We start from the raw sequence: 24040 nt of genomic DNA on the forward strand, positions 1-24040 counted from the left end.
ATTTTTAATAGGAATATCATTTTATCTTATCCGTAAAGCGAAATATTTCGACTATTTATTTCTCTAAATAAAAATTTTCTCATAGTCTAACAGTAAAGTTCATTAAGAAGTTCTATATTTTCTGATTTTTTATTAGTAGGAAAAGTTTTATCTCGCTTTATCTTATTTATTTTGGCAATTTATACATACATTGTTGCCCCCAATGTAACAAATAATTTTTCTATAAACTCAATGAAACGCTTGTATTCACTCTTGATAACGTATCAATAGCAAATACCTGTTATCGGTTATTTTTCATATAATAAATATATTCTGGTAAGAGTTCTTCTCTCAAAGCATAGTTCATATTTTTAACTAATAAGAATTGTTAGATCTGATTTCTTCGTGTAATATTTTTATTTAATTAGAGATATTTCGTACTTTAATTTATGTATTGTTGTTTTAACTGGCTTATAATAAATTTGAGTTAGAGATATTTAATAAAATAACAATTTAAATCAAAATGTAGTATAGTCAAGATTTAAGATGAGTTTTAATAAATTTAATTTTTGGAATATTTGTTTTAATACAAATATAAAGGAGAATTTAAAAGTAAATTGAAATAATTTCTTCGATTGAAGATAGTTTTAAAAAGTGTACAAATCGCCCGTCGATTTCATTTAAAGTTGAAATAAGTCGTAACATAGTAAAAGTAGTGGAAAGCGTTTTTAGATTTAAAATTTTAGTTTAAAAAAAAATATTTCTTTTACATTGAAAAGATTAAAATAATTTATAAATTTATAATTAAAAGTAATGTGAATAGGAGAGCTAAGTTTATTCGAACTTATTAATATCTAGTTTTTTTTAGAAATAAATTTAATTCAGATATGAAAAATTTAATAAATTAAATTTTTATTTATTTTATTAATTTTTATATTAAAAATTTATGGGATAAACTATAAATTTATAATAAAAATTCAATTCATGAATTATAATATTAATAATTTAGTTTTATAAATTATAAAGATTTAAATTTAAGATTTTATTAATTATATAAAAATATATATTGTAATTAATAAAATATAGTAATAATGATTGATAGTAGTAATGATTATAATTTAAAATGGAAGCAGTCGTTGAATGTTTATATCGTTATGTGTGTTATATTTAAATTGTTCACATTGGAATTTATGGATTTCACATCAATTCTTTCCTATTTAGCAGTTATTTATTTTTCAAAATGTGAAATTTTTGGAAATATTTCAATTTTTTACTTTTAAAAAAATAATAAAAATTCCAATGCTTTGAAATAAGAAAAATAGAAAATGTAACGGAGGAAAGCAGAATTAAAATTGAGAAAAAATCAAAAGAAAGTCGGTTTTATTTATCGATACGTCAATACAACATATGGCGTGATAATATGTTGCCGAAACGAAATAAAATTAGAATAGAAAGTTTATTTTCAATCTATTTTCCAAACGCTATATATTCACTATCATTTATTTGGTTTATTAGTCCAACGTGATTTAAAAACACTTAATAAAATCAGATTGATAATTTATTTGTTTCTAACTAAGACTATAATCCATGTTAAAATAGATCAATTAAATCGATAAGTATTAAAATAAAAAAAAAAGAAAAAAAAACTAAAAAATTAGAAATTATTTATCCCAATAAATAATAAAAAATATTCAAATCTCTATATTCTTAGAAAGTATATTGGCTTAAATAATAATTTATATATAAATCAATGATAAGAATTAACAAATTCATTGCAACATTTCTTTTATCCTATACGTTAAAAGATATGGAGAAGAAAAGACAGAAAGAGAAAAAATTAGAAAAATTATTTTAATAATTGTTAGTTAGAAAATTTGTGAAAATTACTCGATGCTTCGATACAATTTTTCTATATCTGAATTTACCGTTACTGAATTTATCGCCGATATTAATTGATATGGAACATGCATCGTCAATGCCAGAGCTCGCCTACATTCCCAGCAGATGTTTTCCAGTAATATGCACTCCACAGAGCTGGATAAACGCAGAAGGTGCAGGGTGAAAGTAGAAACGAGGAGGGGCAGGTTGTAGAAGGGGCGCTCCAGTTCCTTGCTTCTACCCACGCTCCTGACCCACAAGAAATCTAGCGGAGGTACCACTTCCTGTCATACTCCGATTTAACTGCCTCTTTAGATCGCTCGATAGTACATATATACTTATTCTTTATTCCTCTTTCTTCGCAATAAAGTTACGATAAATCACAAAAATTGAATCATTTTTTTCAAACAAATTCGATTTCTTGAATTACTCGTTTTAAATTTAATTTTATGCGAAAACTTGGATGAGATTAATCCGAAGATTTTACTTGTTTCCTTGAGATTTGAATTAACAAGTTCAACTGCAGTTTTTAGAAAATATTTAAAATTTTTCTTAGTAAATATATTTTCTTAATTCTCAATTATCGTATTTGTAAACATAAATTAATTAAATTAATAACAAAAGTATCGATAAATAAAAGTATTTTTAATTCATAATAATTACATGATTTTTCGTTATTTCTATTTATTTTTGTTTATTGTAATTTTTGTTTTTCATAATTTTTTTATATTTTTTGTTTCAGGTAATAAATAACATGACATCGTCATCAGAAAAATGCTACATTGAAACACTCGAGAAAAATTGTATTGTAAAATAAAAACAAATTATTATTGCTTTTTATTTTAATTTCTGTAAATATATAATAATGAAATTTGGAGAAATTTTATGTAAAGTATTAATGTTATTTTAAGTAAACAAATTTTTTATTTCTTATATTCATTGATTAAATTGTGAAAATAATTTTTTCTTATTAAAAGTTCTTTCAATATTTATATCCTATTATTTACTTATACAATTATTTAAGTTATTTATTAATTTAAATGTTATTATTATTATTGTAAATTTAGTTGTTAAAAGCGAATATGTTATTTAATAAATCGTAAAGTTGAACTAATTTAAATAATTTTTATTACATTTTTAAAGTAATTCTCATTTCATTAATAACATGTATTTAATTTTTGTTTTAATGAATAATAAATATTTACGTATATATAAAGATTTTATGTTAATATCGGTAAAAATTTTTCATTAATTTATATATCTTAAATTGTATTTTAATGATTGTTTATAATTTTCTTTGTTGTAATTTTTGGAAATTAAAAAAAATGTTTAAAACTCGAAAAAGTTAAATAATTAACTTTTGTTCGTTACTTTTATTATTTGATTTTTATTTTGTATTCAATTAGATATTAAGTATTTTATATTTTTCTTTTATTTAAGATTTATAATGAAAAATCAATGAATTATACATAATATACCATCAATTATAAAATAATATTATTTAAATATTTAATCAATTTTTGTCAGTTTCAATCATTAATAATATTTGAAAATGAAATCTTTAAAAGAGTTAAGAATAGTCTTTAAATTGATATTAATAAGTATAATAAAATAAAATAAATTTTTTATTGAAATTAATTCAAAGATTTTAAAAAATAACAAAATTTCTAATGATATTATATATTTTATATGTATATATAATTTATCGAAAAATATACGTTATATTTTTAAAATAGATAAATTTAATACAAAATTTAATCTCTAATAAATAAATTTTAGAATCAAATTTAAAATCAAATTTTAAAAATATAAAGATACGTATAGAGATATACTTTCGAGAACTCGAATCCTAAAAATATTTACAAAGGACAAGTAAAAATATTTACAAATTTGACACGAAAGTAAACAAGATTATAAAATAATAATTACCTCTACAATGCATAATAATCACCTTTTGTATTCATGGATGCACAATCTTCTCTTTGTATTCCAATGGATGTGGATTTTCCATTATGAGGTTTCGTCCTTTTCTTTTGTCTATCTTCAAACCTTCAATGTAGTTCAATGAATACACGGTTTTAGAATAAGTTCGTTTTCAAGTTACCAAGACAGAGTTTGATCTATGGTCTGACCGTGCACGATGCTTCAGGTCAGGGCTTACAGGTTTATGCACCAGACTCCTTTCTACTCTAATCATTGTACATTACTATTGGCTTTGTTAATATTATGAATATTTAAATTTTTCTTTTGGTCTAGTTTCGTGTTTTAAAAAATTAAATTTTCTCTATAATATTCTAAACTATTTTAAATAAATATGAATATTTAATAAATTATATTTATTAAAATTACAAAGTTTACGTCTTTCTTTACTTATTTTTCAAATAAAAAATTCCTAAATATTAGATTTTTTTAAGGAATATCTAAAATAAATTCTCCCGAAAATGTGAATTTCAAACGAAATTTACAATGTAAATTATTCTTAACTGCGTTTTGAGATTTTGAGTATTCTATTCTTATTAAATGAATAAATAAAATTAATATTAAAATATTTAGATTAGATACGTAATAATACGTAATAATCAAAATTTCATCTATATAATAAATAATTCTTGGTATGCAACAAATATCTTTATATCGATTATTAAAAAACTATGTAAATAACTTTAAACGATAAATATACATTAATCAATCAACGTTATTTTTTATAATTAAAAAAATTCACAAAATGTACGTATCTAAAAATATTATATTCTTAAAAACTAAACCACTTCGCAAAAATCGGATATTGGATTTCCAAACGTTTTAAATTTCTCGGTGAATTGCATTTACGAAGCGATGGTATTTTTCGTGGAGCACCAGCCGGTGTTAGCAAAGAAAGAGGCGAAACGTGCGTTTATGCAGGTCTGTCTTCCGACAGATGTTTTTTGGAGGACGGAGGCATCGTGCTTAGCCACCATGATCGCCACTATGGTGTATCCTTTCCGAAAGGTTTCCCTTGTTGCCAGATCTCAGGCCCTTTCCTTTGTTCGTGGCTCGACCAAAAAGACGCTGCAGATCCCTCTGGAAATGAAGCTTGTTAAACTGTTCCCATCTTTCTTTTTCTTTTTAACAGTAATCATTATTGTGGTTTTCAATTATCTTTCTCTTTCTCTTTCTTCCTTTCTGTATTGTGAAAATATAATTTCTTTGAAACGAAGGAAATGAGATAATACGTATTCTTCTAAAATTTATCCGGAATAATATTGTTTATTTTCGATTTATTTTCGTATTGCTTTCGCTTTTTTTTTTTTATGTATAACGAATCATTGGTCAAGTAATGTAATTTATTCGATTATTAATTTTTTTGTAGTGAAAAGGAATTTTCAAAAATATACATAAAACAAAGTTGATGTATGAAATTGAAATATTGGTTAAAGTTTTATTTATTAAATTGAATTATTAGATTAAGCAATTCAAGTTTATGTTGGATAAAGCGAAACAAAGACGTATCAATTTCATTTTATTTTTGCATTATACATATTATATATTACAGAATATATATTAAATATTTAAATATTTGAATAAAATAGAAAAAATGATTAATTTAAACAAGTTTATGTCGTGTAAAGATAATGATTCTAAAGACATAGTAAGTAGGTATGCTATTACAAAAAAAAACTATTAGAAATTGTCAGGAAATTATTTATGCACATTATAAAAAAGTATTATAACTGATAATGATTTGAGTAAGGAATATACATATAATAATTGACTAAGGATTCAATAAAGAATGGAATTAATAAATGTGAATCAAAAAATTAATTAATGCTAAAATATTATACAAGTAATTAAATAGAATTAATAACATTTAGTATAACTGAATTTTTCACATAATCTTTCGAATTTGTGAAGTTTAAAAAACTTGAAATGGATAATTTCTTTTTTTTTGTATAAAATATATTTATCTTTTTTTATACAATTAAATTATTCTTGATATTATTAATTCTTGAGTGTACGTAGATTAGATGTAGACGTAAAGAAAAAATATTGCAAATATTTTTGTTTTCAATAAATTATAATAATCATAGATTGCTTAGTTTTCATTTCATTTATTTTTTGTCTTTATAATATAATTTAATTATTGAACAAAAAATTCAAAACAATATAAAAATAATATCAGAATTAGAATTGATTAAAGTAGAAGCAAAATTAGAAAAATTCATAAATTGTTTGTTATATTTTCTTCTTTTATATTATATATATTAGTTTTAAAAAAAATGTATTATCTATGTTAATTATGTAAGCAAAGCTTTTCATGAGTCATATCTCATTTAAGCTAAATTCCAGAGATTCGTATCTAATGCCGTGAGTCAAGGCACTTTCTATAAAGTAGCGAATGCAACAAGTACCAATCACGATTCTATATTTAGCACAAGCAGAGTGATTTATAAGAATAAATAAAACATATCGAAATTAATACGAAATTAATACGATATCAAAGTATAAAATATTGTAATCTTACATTAATAGCAAGAAGATTGAAAATATTCAAGAAAAAAAATATTTTTTATATTATTTAAATTTTATCATTTAAAACAAATAAAACAAAATATAAATTGTTGGAATAAATGTTTGCACGTATCACATATATTTGAGAAGAAGGAAAAGAAGGTACAGGAAATTGGAAATGCAAACGTTGCGAGAAACCGGTGACACGAGTTGAGAAATTGATATTTTTCCATTCACGCTTTTCTTTTTCACTTTTCTTGTTCTTCCTTCCTTTTTTCTAGATTCGAAACGACTTGGATAATATCCTTGTAGGAAGTGAAATTTTTCTTCGTACATTCTTTTATCCTTATTTCGAAATTGTCATCAATTATTATTATAATCAATTTGATTTTATCAATTGACAAGAATATAAAATTATTTTAAAATTATTTTGCTTTCGAGATATCTTTGTTTTCGTTATAAAAAAAAGAAACATGAATATTAATATTAATATCAATATTTCCAACGAACGATAAAAATATTTTGCACTGAAATGACACAAAATCTTATTAAAAATTTTAGTTTTGATATTCGATGTAAATATTAACGAGTTATCCTGTTGCTAAAAAATTTTATTCCCCAAACGTTGTACAAAACAGTAGCAAATGTAATCACTCGAATAATATTAAAAGATTAAGTTAATGAAGCAAGTGTGTTCGATATTTATTTTTTATATTTTGATATTAATACGAATAAAAAATGATTCGTATGAAATTATATTTATATTATATCATATCGTTAGAATATTTATGCAAAATTTGCGAATGCGAAAAATGTACACGAAATATTCGAAACGTACATGCATAACGATATTTGAAAAATGAAGTGTCTTTGTTAAAGTTCTATTTCTTCGATATTCTTTTTTTTTTCTTGTAAATTAATTCGTACTTTGTTATTAAATCCAAAACAGATAAGGATTATAAATATGTATACATTACAAATATTGGTATCACGAATTGCGTGTTTTATACTTCAACTTTCACGATGTAAAGTTTAAGACTCTACGTGTTAACACAAGATTATGGTTGTAAGGTGTGCCTGTGACTTGTTATTTCAAGGTTGAACTAGGTTTAGGTTCTCCAGTTTTACGTCATTGAAACCTATTTATACTCTGTGTTAACATGTAAACATACCGGATGTTTTTCAAAATTCGTGTTTGCGAGTGATTATTTATATAATAAAATATTTTATGTACAACATAATTATCGCATATTTACAATGTAATTAATTTTAATAAAAATGCATGGGATAAATTATATGATATTATCTATACTTTAATTATATTTTAATCTACTAAAAATTATTATTTTTGTTCGATTAATTTTTTCTTATGAATAATGTTAATAATCAGATAATGATTATCAATAGCTAACAAAACTTACATTTATTTATAAAGGTTATTCGTAATTAGATGGTAAATAGAATTAAAAATTAATATTTTTCAATCAATTCATTCCTTGAAAAATTACTTTAAAATTTTAATATGATTGTTATTTTGCGATTCTTATCGATATATTAAAATTTATTAAATTATAATTTAATTTTTATTATATTTTAGTATAAAGAAGAAATGTAAATTTTGACGATAGATGTTTATTCCAAAATGAAAGAAACAAATAAATTTCGATCGATATAAGCATTTAAGAATAACTGTATTATAAGATATCGACGTTATTATAAAGAATATTTTTCCAAATATTTCAAAAGAAAAATATCATCGCGATTAGTCATATCCGATTTTATCGCATATTTTAATCTTTTATACGATAATAAAACATTTTGTTTATTAAAAAATGGAAAATTATTTTACATGTCTCGCTTCTATTCGATCTGTCAATAACGCATTAGTCAATAATGATTTGACCATACCATTTTCGTACGATTAAAAATGTAAAAATTATTACAATTACACTTTTAAATATTTACATCATATTTACACTTTATATTCATGTTTACGAGAGATGTAAAAATAATACGATAAACTGTTCTTCAAATGCAAGCATTTGGATGAAAAATTCCGACATTTTGCAAACATCGCAGTTTTGTTGCTTTACCGTTGGAAGATAAACTGATCTTTCGAAGGAGAAAACAAAAGAACACAGTTTCTCTATACGATAAATTTATATAATGGAATTATGCAACGAGATGTTTTTATTAACGACATCTTACAGAGATAATATTTTTTATTTTATACCAGAATTTCTCAAATTTTCATTCATTTTTTTTTTTATAAGGATAAAACTTTATAGTTATTTGGAACAACAAACAGATCTTTAGAAGAAAAAAAGAAAGAAAAATAAACGTATGATTTTAAGCAGATAAGCAGGTATATCTCTTCACTTGTATCGCAAGTATTGTTGTTATCGTTGTTATTTTTATTATGTTTTATTGATATAAGTAAGAAAATACGTGTAAGTCGTTTGAAAATTTTTATCAAAACGTTATAAAAAAATGCATAATATGCGAAGGACTATGATAAACAAACGAGAATTATTAATACGTTACGCTATTTTTCAAAGTACTGCTATTTTATCAATATTAATGTTTACGATAATAAAAAATTGAATATATTAGTTTGCCTTTCGATTAGATACTATTACATCACGTTCTTTTTCTAAAATTTAAAAATATTCGTAGATTCATAAATGTTTATCTTCTCGTAAGTTATTTTTATTTATAAATTATACGTTATATTATATTGCCAAATGAGGATTGACAAAATTTCCCAATATTTCACCTCTTTAATATAATATAATAAAAAAAGATGACAATAATTATTATCAATAAATTAAATTACATTTCAACGTTTTATTCATTTTATTAAAATGCTTCGAATGAAAGATAAAAAAGGCAAGAATTAACGAAATCAAAAATCATTAAACAGTTTTTAAGAAAAAAATTAGATATCCGTCCACCTATCTATCTATCCATCATTTGCATCGTAGCGTTTCGTTAACAAACTAAAAAGTTCGCGAACAAACTAAAAAGACGGAGCGCAGCGTTCGTGAAACGTTCTCTTTTCTACCGTGAAGTTGTAAAAGATGATCGTCCCGATAAAAACGGTCGCTCTTCCAGTCTATTTGTCCCGTCGACGATATCGGGAATACGATTTCTTTGCTCGATTTCCGGTCGGGTTCACGCGATATGGAGGAAGGGATCATCCCGTCGTTGTCAGCAGCGAATGAAACATCTCCATAACATCTCGATTTTTCTGTTTTCTGCAAAGACGCGTCGTGTCACCGTGCACGTCCATTCGACGTTATATCTCGATTCGTTTCCTTTCTCAATTACAGACGATGAATACGTATATGTTTGAAATCGCGATATAAGCGACGATTCTATGGAAAAGAGAAATTAATTACTCGATTCCTTGGAAAATATTCAATCTGGATTTTTTACTTTCATAGAATATTCGTATTCGATCAAGGAATAATTGATTTTGGAGACGTTCTGTAGTTAAAATTGTCTCTGAAACGTTTCTCGAGAGGGAAACGAATCGAGATACCTTATCGAAGATAATGATATTTCTCCTTTTACATTTTTTGTTACTATTTTACGATGTGTTTATCAGATATAAAGTTAATCGTGTTATTCTCGATGAGAATTTTTTTCTAAATTCGTATAATTTTTTCTCGTTAGGCGAGAAAAATGATTACACAAATGTTTTATTAATACGAATTTCCAAGGGTAATTAATTAAACGCAAGAGCAAACAGTTAAAAATTAATGAGACGATGATTCTCTGTAATACTAATTTTTGTTATTATTTCGTCGTTTAAAGAAGAAAAACTAGTTTCATCTGCAGAATATATTTTTCATCTTAAATCGTTCACGATTCTTAATAAATCGTTGTTTGTTTCGATTTCTAAAATCGATGACCCATTTGTATGTTAACATTTCGTACGTCAGTGATGAATTGAATGATTTTTTAATTCCAGAGAAATTGATTTTTATAACGATATTTCGAACGACTTAAACAATTAAAGTTTGAACAAGATAGATTATAAAATATAAATAAATAAATTTTGCACGTATAAATATATTTGTATAACGAATAAAATGTATTATTTTTAATTTAATCAATATTTGCCGATTAATAATAAATATTTAATAATTAATTCGTGAAATATGGAATAGGATTCTTCGATGTTGAGAAACGTGGATTAATGACATAAGTAAGAATCTGTTAGAAATATCAACTAATTTCAAAACATGTTCGTAACCCAAAAAGATTAGAAAACACTCGTCTTCGAGTTTTTGAAATAACGATTTCTTTTACCCTAGTTTACTATACGTAAATTCTCTATGACTCGTTTTTTAAATCATTGTATTCCAAAGTTTATCCAACGTAATGCTATTTCCACGTTCATTGCTCGTTGTAATTATTCCGTGATCATAAAATTCAGAATATAATTAACCGATGCGTAATTATCCTGTACAACGTAATCATAATATGATCGCACGGTCATCGGTGGTTATACGACTCGAGAATACCTCAATATTCTATGTGCAAACTGAGTTTTATTAACACTTTGCACGTATATACGCGTAACTTGTCGGATAAATTGGAGAATTATTTGGGATGAACGAAAGTTTGTAGAAGAAAAAATTGTACAACAAACATATTTGAGATATAAAATCTTTTGAATTTTTCGAATTTTTGAAAAGAAAAATTCATCTCTATTTGAATTTAAAATAAATTCAGATCGACGTTCGTACGACTTTTTCTTTACAAAGCTTAAAGTATCGACAATTACGAGAAATTCGTATTTCTCCTCGAGAACGTAATATACGATATTTCGTCGCTTATTTATCCTACGTATAATGCTTCGTACGTAACGCAATATAATTTTACGATGATACAACGATAATTAACTTAATTAGTATGTTATTCGTTAATTGGCTATTAAACGAACCTCTATGACATCGATATTAACGAAGGTTATGTCGAGCTGTTAAAAACTTTTTATACGAATATTCACCTCTAATTTAATCTTTTATGATGACAAATATTTAAAATATCAATGTCGATTTGCGCAAAAGAAATAGATTCGTTCGCGTAACGTTATAATAAATATCTTTTTACGCAGCATTGTCTTACGACATTTCTGTTTACCTTACGTTATTCACAGATTACAGTTATCACGATACCGATAACGACTAAACGAATTAAAAAAACATCTCGATAATTACCCCTATGGCGCCATTAATATTTTCGATCGTGTCATTTGTAACAATAAATATATATACGCAACTCTGTAGAAGAATAAAATTATTCGATTCAATTGATCTATCGTCACTGGACTCGAAAACCGTCTCCAGAATTTCTTTTACATTTTATATTTTAATTGGTTTCTCGAGTCGACCGTATTTTTTATTCGACGAGATAAAAGAATTTTTTAACGACCATCTTATTAATATTTCGCTTTAATCGGCGTTTGTACAAAATTTATATATAAGATACCGTTGATCTAGCGTTTTCTTTGTCACTTCGAGAACATCGATTATGCAATTTTACGTCGTCAGCGATAAGTTTTGTATTTTTTTTAACAAAATGATTCGATTCGATTTATCGTTTTTTTAACGTAAAACTGCGATAACAATATACATGACACGTAAAGCGATAGCGTTATGCACGTGTTTCGATAATTTACGATTTTCATTTCTCGCTCGAGTTATGAGCGATGCTTCTACAGAATTGCTAAAAGTGTTCTAGAAATAAGATAACGACAAATAGAGCTATACGTATAAAAATGCATAAGAATTACTTGTTAACGACCTGTTCCGCCACTATTTTTCTTTCACTACATCATAAGAAAGATTGGCACTGGTTGCACGTAGGAATAAGGTTGACCAACTATTAATAACATTGCAACTATGTGTGGAAACATGCCAATTATTCGTCTCTGACGCTGTAATCGCGTATCGTCGGAGAGGAAGTATCTTTTTCGAAGATTTTAAAACGCTTGCTAGATTACTCGTTGCAACAGTGATATTTCTTCTTTCGTGCATAAATAATTTAAAGAACGAACATTTGGAGTTTGTAAGTTATATTAAAAAACAAGCAAAGATGACATTTCCATCAAGTTCCAAAGTTTGTGAAATATTTTTATCAATCTACACAGCGAAACCGAGGGAGATATTTTCTAGCGAAGGAGTCGCGTTATAAGAGAAGTGAAACGAGTCGAATGAAAGATTTATGAGCGAAACAAAGAGAATATTTGAATATCAAGGAGAAGAGACCATTTACGAAGTCGTTCTTCTCCGAAATTTTATATCAGAATTCCACGGGAGAAACGTAAAGTTATCTTAACTCTCCCCCTCGAAATCTCCGTCCACAATTTACGCAGCACGGTGGAACGAAAATGCGCTCGTTTTCGAGGAAGAGGAGCGTCGCAGCGCTTTGGCTTCTCTCTAGCCTGGAATCGAGAAAAACGTTTCTGCGAAAGAGAATCTCTCTCTCTCTCTCTCCGTTTGCCTCGAGGCTCGAGAACTACGCATTTTTCGAGCTATATATTTTTCTTCGCCTCGTTTTATCACCGAAAAATCCTTATATTGGAAGATGATCGCACGCAACGTTTTGTAATCCTGCTTTCAAAGATACGTGCTAATCGACCATATGTCGTTGCTACGAGACTTTGCGCGCTCTGTTTATAGTTGCACGTTTCCTCTATAACCACATAGTTGAATAAGTTTATTTTAGTTTCGAAAGGATGCCAACGACACTCTTTGATAGCGCACGTACGACTCTCGATGCTGTTGCGACTTTGAAATTCGAGATCGCCTTAGCCCAGATCTTCAAATTTCCACTTCTTTCAAAATCGAGAAGAACACTCGAGAATGTTCGTTTCCACGAAGAGCAACGACTTCCTTCGTCGCAAGTGAGAATTTTTTCTCGGGGAAATAAAATAAAAAATATCATTCAACGAAACTAAAAATTATTGAAAACTTTCACTTAATATTTCAATACGTACGAGCTTCTTCGAATTATCGAGATCTTTGACGTAATATATTTTTCTCAAAAAGATTCATCATTTGCTATATTTTAACCGAAAATAATAATTTTTACCGAATTTTATCCAATTTTCCCCTGTTCGTTCAACGACGTAACGTGCGTTCATTTCCACGACGAGTCATATTTCCGTGACGTCGAAACGCGACCATTTTTGAAATATCATAAATATCAGTGAAACGGAAATCACTAGCGGAAATGAATTGACGAAACAGTTTTTAAAACATCGTTTTACTTTGTTTATTTCGAATGTAAATTTTCTACGCAGTTATGTCAGTGATAACAAAAAATTGATACAGTTAGTAGAAGCGAGATCGTAAAATCGTTAAACTGCGTAAATATTCCGTAAATGTGTTTTATAAAAAAGAATAGCCTTGAATTTCAAGTCGCAAAAATTATTTATGAATCCACGTTTAATTGGATTGTTATCTTTCTCTGTTTAAAAAAATTAATTATAAAATAGCATAATTATAATTTATATAAATAAGGAGTTTTATTTTCTCAGCAGTAGAAATTTATTCCATTTTTAATGATATAAAAAAAAAAAAAACGAACTTGTGATTAAATTTTTCCATTTAGATTTTTTATAATTATTATCTTATTTTTCTATAAATGATGGCAATATGGCAAAGGTTGCGATAAAAATAAATCCAAACGTAATATAATAATTTTAAATCGTAAAGTTTTTATTGACAATTTTAATAAATATATATAATAAAAATCGAGCCAAGTCGATTGGTACGTCTAATAAAATATGATATAATAATATAATATGTATCGTATAATAGGTCGTATAATCGAGATATAACGTAATATTATTTATTTGTTATTATTTGTCACGATTCTTCGGAGGATCGATTCTTTGTTATTTCGAACGAATTATTAATGATGTATATTCGTGATATAATTATAAAAAGTGTTCGTATGATCAATTTATATAATAATTATTTACCGATGAATATTTATTAATTTAATCATTAATCAAATACATTATTATTTTTATTCGTTTTTATACGTTAATATATATATATATATTCGTTAATTTAACTTTATTCGTTGGATTGCAAATGTAATAATGAATAGATAATTGACGTCTATGAATATTACGATAAATAAATATTAATTCTTTCGAGTCATTGGTGCAAATAATGTAAACTCGATTATTAAAACATGACACAGCCGTTTAAATAATCAAATAATTATATTTTTCTATTAAAGAATATAATTTGTACGATAAATAAATATAACATATTGCGGATGTTAAGTGAATATAAAAACGAAATTTAGCTTAAAATTTCATTATTTTCTAATTAATCGACGTTTCTTTGTTACGTATCGTTCGTAATTTTTATACGGAAATCGTAACAAATATTTTATAAGTTTCGAAATAGAACGAATACTAATAATTATCATAGAAATTTTGACTACGAGTTCTTTTCTACTTTTTCTTTTCTCATATTTTTATTTTCCTATTCCTCTTTTGTTCTCCTGTTTTTCTATCTTATATTTACATTTCTCTTTTTTAATCGACCGTTGTTTCGATAGATAAAATATATTAATTTTATCGAGTCGATCTCTGTTCGAAAAAAATAACATATTGGGCCCACGTGAAAAAATAGACGCAAATTATTAAAAATTCTTGAACGGAGAGAAAAATTTTTGAAATTCACGTCGTAATAAAATTCAACGATTTAAACGACAGAAATAATGCAACGATGCGAAAAGATTGAAAAAAGAGGGAAAATTAAATTCAGTTCTCCTAACCTCAATTGCACCGAGTCATCAGCCGACCGATGTTTTGGTACAACGAAACGAAATATGTTGACCCGGCGGGATATTGTTTTCGTGCGTGTTATTTTTCGGTGATGTTTTATCCGTAATCAGTTTCGTGTTACGCGTTCATCCATTGTGAATTAATTCGTTCCCCCGATATTAAAGATATGCGATGATCCAGTGACATATTTTAAACCTCGCGTTGAATTTTTAACCACAATTATTCGTTTTTGGACGAAAACGATAATTTTTGCAAAAGAAAAAATTGTTTAAAATTAGGAATGTTTATTTTTGAAACACCGTGTATATAACGGATCTTTAGTTGTGGTTGTCAAGTCGTAATACATCTATGCTCCGCAAGTGCGGATACCTGCCAAAACATGTACCGTGATCATCTCGCAGGAATCTGGAACCTGCGAGCCGGTTCTCTCCCTCTGCTCATGCATCGATCACGTGCACTTGTTTATGCTGTCATCTCATCGGACAGAGATATGTGCCAATGGTCATCCAACTTTACCGTAGAGTAGTGAACCAAAGTTTTGTTTGACAACAAAAATTCTCGTTATTGAGTTACAACTATGTATCAGGTAATAAAATTATTAATTATAAAAATGGAAAAAGTAATTATTCGGAATTTTTATATTATAATTTTAAATTTGCTTGATTGATTTTAAATTTGCAAAAAAATTACTTTGGAATATCGAAAAGTTCTTTTGTTCTCTTTGTATTATATATATGCACGTTTATTTGTATATATTTGATTAAATTTCCTTTTTGGAAAACTGACTTTCGAATAGAAAGTTTCCGACACAAAATTTATAGATATTTATCGATATTAATTTGAAAAAGAGAAGAAACGATAACCTCTACGACGCACAACGGAGACAAAGAAACGATAATAAAAACTGTCGCTGAGGAATTAAATGATGCTAAAATATTCAATTTCAAAGAAATTCATAATAATTGATATTTCGCAACAATAACGAACGACACGGTGAAACAAGGTTTAATATTATTTCTTTCGAAAAGTACGCGTCAAACACATGTTCGATAATTTACCTTTGAGAAACAATCCATCTTCGAAAACACACGATTGAGAAACACACGATCGAGGATAATTGTGCTTTAATCGGTTCATTTCGATCTTTTCATGGGTGGTAAAAGATATCGTGACCTTATTTCAAAGACGTTAACGTGCCTTCGACTTTTCTCGTAAACAAGCAATAACGAGTAGCCATAACGCGGTGCCTCGTTGATAAACGATCACAGTGAAGCCCACGAGTCGGAAATACCGACCGAGTGCCAAATTGAAAAGCGATTCGATTGCGTGATACGCAAGGAACGTTTCGTTTGAGGAAACATGCACCACATGAAGCCGTTTCGAGTCCCGCCTTTCGTGTCGAAGATCACGTAAGCTGGATTTTTATTCGAAACACAAGCACAAACGTGATTTTTGTCCTTTTCACTTTTGGCGAATTATCATCTAAATCGTAGGTTAGAAACTTGACGCGTTGGAATAACGAGGTTATAAAATTTTTACCATCGAATTTTAAATCGTATTTTTTAAAAGTATACGTATTGATGCGTGGTATATAGATTGTTTCAAAAATAGATACGCTTTGATATGGTTATATTTTCTAAGATATTTTCAAAAATAGGTCAATATTATCGAATTTTTATGCATGAAAAATTCTTCTACTTTTTATTTATGTAATTTAAATTTAGCGAACTTTTTCTATTATTCGATTAAATCTTATATTTAAAATAATATTTTTATTTATAGTATGCCTTTGAATCATTTTTTAACAATGTTTATGCAATAAATTATCAATATAATAATAATAAAAAATATAATTCTTAAAAGATCAGATGAAAGATAATTTGAAAAAAGTGCTTTAAAAATATTTTTATAAAAATATATGTGAAAAGAGATAACAAATTGTAATGTTCTAAATTAAAGTTCAATTCATATTTTGTGTCAAAAATGTTTCAGAAAGTGTTCAAAAATTTTTAGTATAAAATATCAACTATAAATGAATTATCAATCTATCAATAGAATTAATTAAAGTTTTCAAATTTTTTCAATAAAAACTTATAAGAATTAAATCTAATTTTTAACGTCTTCAACGATTTCTAAAATGAATAGGATTGCATTTGTTATTGAAAAAAGAATTTATTTGTTTTACGTAGAGAAATATTTACATATCTTAAAAAAAAAAAAAAAATGAATTTCTCAAACTGAAATTTCTCAATATGATCTTTTTTTCATTCTTAGAAAAAAATATATAATTATGAACCAAAATTTTTGAAGCATCCTGTATAATATAATACATATATGACGTATCTCTTTATAAGAGAAAGTGTTAATATATGGAATTCCAGAGTAAAAATAAGGTTATAACTGACATATATTGCACAACACTCTAATTATATGCAGTTAAAAATGTGATAAAAATGTGATACACAAGAGCAAAAAAAAAAAAGAGAGTAAAATTTTAAACATTTTTAATAAAAATTGTCTATTTACAAATATTTACGAATATATTATTTTTATTAATATTGATTATTTTCGTTATCGATTATACGATTATTGAACAAATAAATTGATTATTTTAGTTACAAATATTATAATTATTTATCGAATACTTACAAAAGACGCATTTAAGAAAATATTTGCGTATTGCTTATATAAATATTCTAAAAAATACATTAGATATTTATAATATTTGTTAATAATGTAGATTCAAAAACTTATCATAACAAATTTTATTCTTCATTTTGGATATATTATTTTCATAAAGAATAATATCGTATTCAGAGACGTTAAATTTCGCGGCAAATTCGTGAAAGGAAAATGGAGAAATATTTTTTTATTCTCTTGCTGTCAGCCGACTTGTAACTTTTATTTTCTCAGTTGACTTATATTTACTTTTCTCAAAATCACGTTATTTTGCTTCGTTGATCCGGTTTATCGAAAACGTGAGAGTGAAAAGAGAGGAAGTGATAAATGTAGAAGGGGAGGAGAGAAGGAAGAGTGTATGAAACTTACTGAAACTATACCATGACACGTCGTTTAAACAAAAATAAACCGAATCTCGCCATGAATCATGTTTGCGTTTGTGGTTCCTGTTTCGCAACTTGAAATAGTCTTCGCCAAATTTTGGTAAAAAAAAATTGGTTTCTTTATACTATTTTCAATGTGGTAAGAAAGGATATTCGAGATAAATATAGAATTAATTTTTTTTTGCAATTTTGAGAATTTTATTAATCTTTAACGTTTAATCGATAAAGCTAAAAATAAATAAATAAAAATATTCATATAATTATTTATAAAAACAAAAAAGAAATTCAAGAATTTCAGAATCATAAAATATACGTTTGTGGTTATAATATTAAATTTTTATTTTACTGTTAAAAAAAATCTATCTATAAGTGTTAATTCATTATATTGTCAATACAGGAAAAAATTGAATATAAAATATTTTTTATTTTGCTGAAATATATTCAACAGTCAAAATTAAAAGTTATTAAAATTTGAGCGAAAAATTTCTGATTCTTCGAAATTGGTGCAACTTTGAAAAATATATCAGCAATATTTCAGATTTACGAAAGTAGAAATTTGAAATAGAACTCGGTTATTTATTTTTTTCAAAGTTATAAGAGTTTAAAAAATTTTTTTATCTAAACCTAATAATACTTAAATTTTGAATGAAATTAGCAGAATGAAAATTATTTTTTACAATTATTCTCTGGTTAATACGATGCTACTGGAAAATTTACGAGTTTAAAAATTAAAATTAATTTTTAGTAATAGAATTAAGATTTAGTACTAAAATTACAAATGTAATTTTTGGTTGTAAAATTTAAAAATTTTTCATATTATTGTTTTGTTAAGCGTTATTAAACATTTTTTACATTACTATTTTATTTGTAAAAAGTAAATCAAATAATTTTTGTTTGTATATTACTTTTTTGTATAATTAAAAATATATATGATATATATGAATATTTATCTATTGTAAATAAAAATACGAGATTATTTTTTAAGGATTTCTCCATAATATTTAAAATTATATTTAGATAAACATTAAACAATTTTAAATTTTAAATATTTACTCGGAATCGAAATGGTATTTTAACGTAAAATTTAAAATAATTTCAAGTAATTTTTAAATAATTCAACACGAATAAAGGATTGGAAAAAAATTCAACGCTAAATTATAATTCTGAAAACCTTGAAAATTTATATAAATGATTTATAAATGTTTTTTTTATATTATTCTTTACGATGTACATAATTTATGAATTTTTATAGCAAGTAATATCACGTATCTAATATACATGATTGCATTTATTATTATTTTTTTTTTCATTTGAAAAAAACTGCTATGAAGATATGAATGCATTCATTGGAATGAATTAACGTATTTAATTATAATTTTTCAGACCTGAAAAGATCGTAAGCAATATTTTATAACAATCAGCAATTCGAGTTATTTCACATTCTAAAAATTGATTACTATGCATTAAATGGACTTTAATTTCATCATTAACGAATGATCTTCTCTTTATTATTAGATCATTTTAAAATTAAAATTAAAATATGTCTTAATATATACCTATAATTTTTAATTATAAAGGAACGTAATTAAACGATAGCATTCATTAAATATAATATTTGTTAAAAATTATCGTTTAACTATAAATAGCTCAATTTCTTTTAAATAAAGATCGACTATATTCGACAATATCAATAATTTCACTTTAAAAATTATCTATGAGATAAGAAAATCAAATTATTACTTATTTTTCTACACGTTCAACGTGTTTTCTTTTTGTACACGTGATCTATTATAATATTTTTTTTAGAGTTTATCGCCCTAGTGAGAAAAAAGGTTATTGTTAACAACAAAAAATGTTTATAAAAACATAAAGTTGATACTACAATTATTTTATTATCGACGCTTTAATAAATATTTGATGAAATTTTTTATAATTAATGTTTAGATTGTATTTTTCTACATTACAATAAATTTCCATATTTTACCATATTATAATAAATTTAAATTATCTCGAAATTAAACTTTAATGGGATAAATTATTTCAAGTACAATTAATGCGAGAATTAAAAGAGTCAATTATTTCATTTTAAATTTTTCTATATAATACTGCTATTTAAACCTTTATATATACACATGCTATTATTATTATTATTATTATTATTATTATTATTATTATTATTATATATGTATATAATTAGCGTGATATAGATAAATAAACAAATGAGTAATTGTCGCAAAAATAGATTTCTACGTGACGGTATAGAAATCTGTAATGGTGCTCACTTAATGGTAATCATCAAATGATGCTCAACACTGAGAAATCGTGTAAGAATATTTATCTTTATATATTGTACTATTTTCTGAAAATAAAAATAAAAATAAAAAAAACTTTAAATGAAAATATTGTTCATATATATGCTTAAATTGGTTTAAAAGGGAAAAATTTTGTTCGTGAAATGTATATCTAATTTATCTTTTATAGTGTTATTATAGTGATATTTGGAAATTTGTCAAGAAAAGAATTCACGTTGGAAATTGATATTGATAATCGATATAGGATCTTTCACTTCAATTTTAAAATCTTTTTATTTTAAAATTTGTTACACTTATATAGTATTGTACAAGTATATTTTCTATTTTGCAACGTTATTGATGATAACATTTTTCGATATTACGTGAAAATATTCTTCGATGATAGCAATCAATAATCAATCGTGTATTATCTTATAAAAATTATCTAATTCAAAGATTTTAATTTTGATGAAAGTTTGCATAATAATATTTTATATTATACATTATATATATATATATAGTCTTTATAAAATTATAAAATCAAAGTTTCAGCATCTTTTCAAATTTTACATAATTACAATTTTGTTGCAAACTTTTGATGATAACAAAATGATGAAGTAATTCTGAATCTATTTATTTAAGTTAAAATATAATTATTTTCCATAATTGCAAATATATATAAAAAAACAAAGGATGTATTAAAACTCTGAACGTTGATTTTATATTCTTTTATAAGCTCATAGAATTTTATTAAGAATTGAATCTAATTAATTAGGAAAATTCGTAATGAAATTTTATAATAAATATGATAGCATATAATCGAGATTGTACTAATTTGTATTGTAATCATGATTGTATTTTTTTAACTAAGTAATGATGGATAATAAAATTTTAAATTAAAAAAATATTTAAAATCTTATCGTTTTATTGTGAAAAAAATTCTACTAAAATTCCAACGAGGATCGATTTCAAACAAATTTTTCTTCGACAAAAAGATTTGTTTAATAAAAACTTGTTATGCTCTGTGTACACGTAAACTTTGAAATCAGGATTTTCGGATTAAACGAATTTCTTTTGTAAGATATCTAATCTACGAAGACTTTTATGATTGATTTCGCGCACATTTATAAAGGTCTTCGACTAAATCCGTTTTATCCTTGAGAAACGTGACACGGCTTGGTCGCGTTTCTCCAGAGACGATATGTAGCAACTATTATCGCGGAATGAGTAAGGCTTTGAATTTGTCATGTGAAAACAAGGCTTTTGCGTCTCTGTGATACCAGTTTATCGTACGTGAATCGTTTCTCGTTCGTTTTTCCAAGCATAAAACGGTTTATTGCTCGTTTTAATTTTGTAAAATTGTTAATTTTTGAAATAATGTATTAAATGTTATTTGTGAAATTTTTGCTTAAAGGACACGAGAGAATTATAGATTTGTCGATAATTCACGAGTCGAAATAGTATATTATAAAATTCATAAATATATATAGCGTAAACGTTATTGAGAATTGATTCAGGAGTCATTTTTATAAAGGTTCCTTATTTTTATTGTCATTATTATTATTATTTATAATCAGAAATATTTGATAAGAATAATAAAAGAAAAAGAATAGTATAAATTAAAATGTATTAAAATAAAGAAAGAAGTGAAATAAAATAAAATTAAGATTAGAATTTTATTATTTTATTATTTTTACTATTATTATTTTCAATAAATAGAATCTGTTGCTTTAATTAATACAGTTATATATATTTTTCAGCATTATTTATTCGTAAAATCATATAAATATTTTTATACACAACGGGTCACAATAAAACAAAAATATAATTTTAAAAAGTTTGTTCAAAACTGACGTCAGATGTTAAAGGAGAGTTGGAGAGAAAATGCAAGTACAAAAAGTAGGAAAGGAAAGATGGAGAAAAAGAAAAAGAAAATAAATGACTGTTTTCTAAAAATAAATTATCATTCGTTAAACGAAAGCGAATAAAATTCAAGGATGAGAGAAATGATGCATCGTTTAAAAATATTTTGATAAATTGAGCCGTGAATATTCTTATTGACTTTTTTTTTATGAAATTGAAATTATTTTTCAATTGAAAATCAACATTAATTTCATTAAAAGTGTCAATTTTTAAAAACTAAAAAATCTATAACTCGTCATTTTGTAGAAGTTTACAATGATTTTCAATATATTTGTGAGATATTTCAATTGATTACAGAGGAGAAAAACAAACACAAAAGTAAATTAAGATTTACTTAGATTAAATTTAGAGTACGATGTCAGAGACATCTCGCTCTCTTCTTTGCCAAATCTAATTCAAATTCGAATTTTAATTATAGATTAATAAAAAAATTTTTGTACGTTAACTTTTCGTTTAGAATCGATTTTTCAAAGATATTTTCACGAATACATTACAGGTTAAACAGGTGAAAAGAATTAAAATTCCAAAACAAAATGGAAACTGTGCAGTTGCTATTCAATAAGGTAAATATACCCCTTTATTTATTAAGGGAACAACTGGAAATCTGCTTCACGGTATCTCGTGTTCCGCAAATAACTTTCTCTGGTTTTATTAACCAACAGGGAGGAGGTTTAACCGGCGTCACTTTCTGGAACCGAGCTTCTTTCCGTGAATTCATTTGTACTCGTGGTTTAGCAAAGTTTAGACGGCTAGGTTCGATGCGAAAAAAAAAGAAAATGGCGCGTTAACTAGGTGAGCGCGTACACGTTAAACCGTATCTCATACTTGCACGACGCATTAGCGTGGAAAGTTCGTAGAACTCACCGTGTCACGAGAATCCGGATGTTTAAACACCAACCACTGTATTTACAATCGAGCTAGACGTTTTTATTGCGTCTGCCGTCTGAGAAACGAATGTTCGTGTATTCGTCCGCCAAGTCATAATCCTTAGTTTTAATAGGTATTTAAATTCTCCTTTATCGAGCTATTATCAACGCGTCTCGTTTCTGCGCAAACGCGAGCAGCTGGTGAGAGAAAGCAGTAATATGTGCGGTTTAAAGGTTGACTCGCACAGTTTCAAGTATGTTGCCACGCATATATCGACTTTTAGGTTAAGTTTCGCGATGATATGCATCTGCAAAATTATGACATCGTATGATTTTTCGTATCTTTTATATCATTTTATACTATGTTATACTATGTTATATTATATATATATATAACCTATATATATAACCTATATAACCTATACATATAAATATATGTAAATATTGGTGTTTTCTTCATATTTATATACGAACAAATTGCATAATTCGATCTATTCGTCATTTTTTTTTTTTGATAAAAAAATATTTGTTATATTTAACACACTTTTTTCGACACATTTTCTTTGAACTTACTCACGCTCGAAACGCGTATCCAGCGTTATCAGCAGCTCGACTATGCACTTCGTGATTGATGTTTTTTGTTTAATAATCCGGCTTTAACAAAGTCGTAAAAGGTTTTTGCAAAGGAAAATATTGTTCGTAATTATCTCGTGATTCATCGGTTAATTT

At 25.7% G+C, this 24040-nt stretch overlaps 1 long non-coding RNA gene across 1 annotated transcript; it reads right to left on the reverse strand.

Annotated features, from left to right (window-relative positions):
• Nucleotides 1-1336: 1336 nt before the first annotated feature.
• On the reverse strand, nucleotides 1337-23677 carry LOC107999587 (uncharacterized). Its single transcript, XR_001766373.3, has 3 exons — nucleotides 23310-23677; nucleotides 3809-4917; nucleotides 1337-2122 (listed from the first exon to the last, which is right to left on the reverse strand). It is a non-coding gene; the product is annotated as an uncharacterized LOC107999587 (long non-coding RNA).
• Nucleotides 23678-24040: the final 363 nt, after the last annotated feature.

This window comes from Apis cerana, linkage group LG2 (assembly GCF_029169275.1).
Source record: "Apis cerana isolate GH-2021 linkage group LG2, AcerK_1.0, whole genome shotgun sequence".
In the NCBI taxonomy this organism is placed as follows: domain Eukaryota; kingdom Metazoa; phylum Arthropoda; class Insecta; order Hymenoptera; family Apidae; genus Apis; species Apis cerana.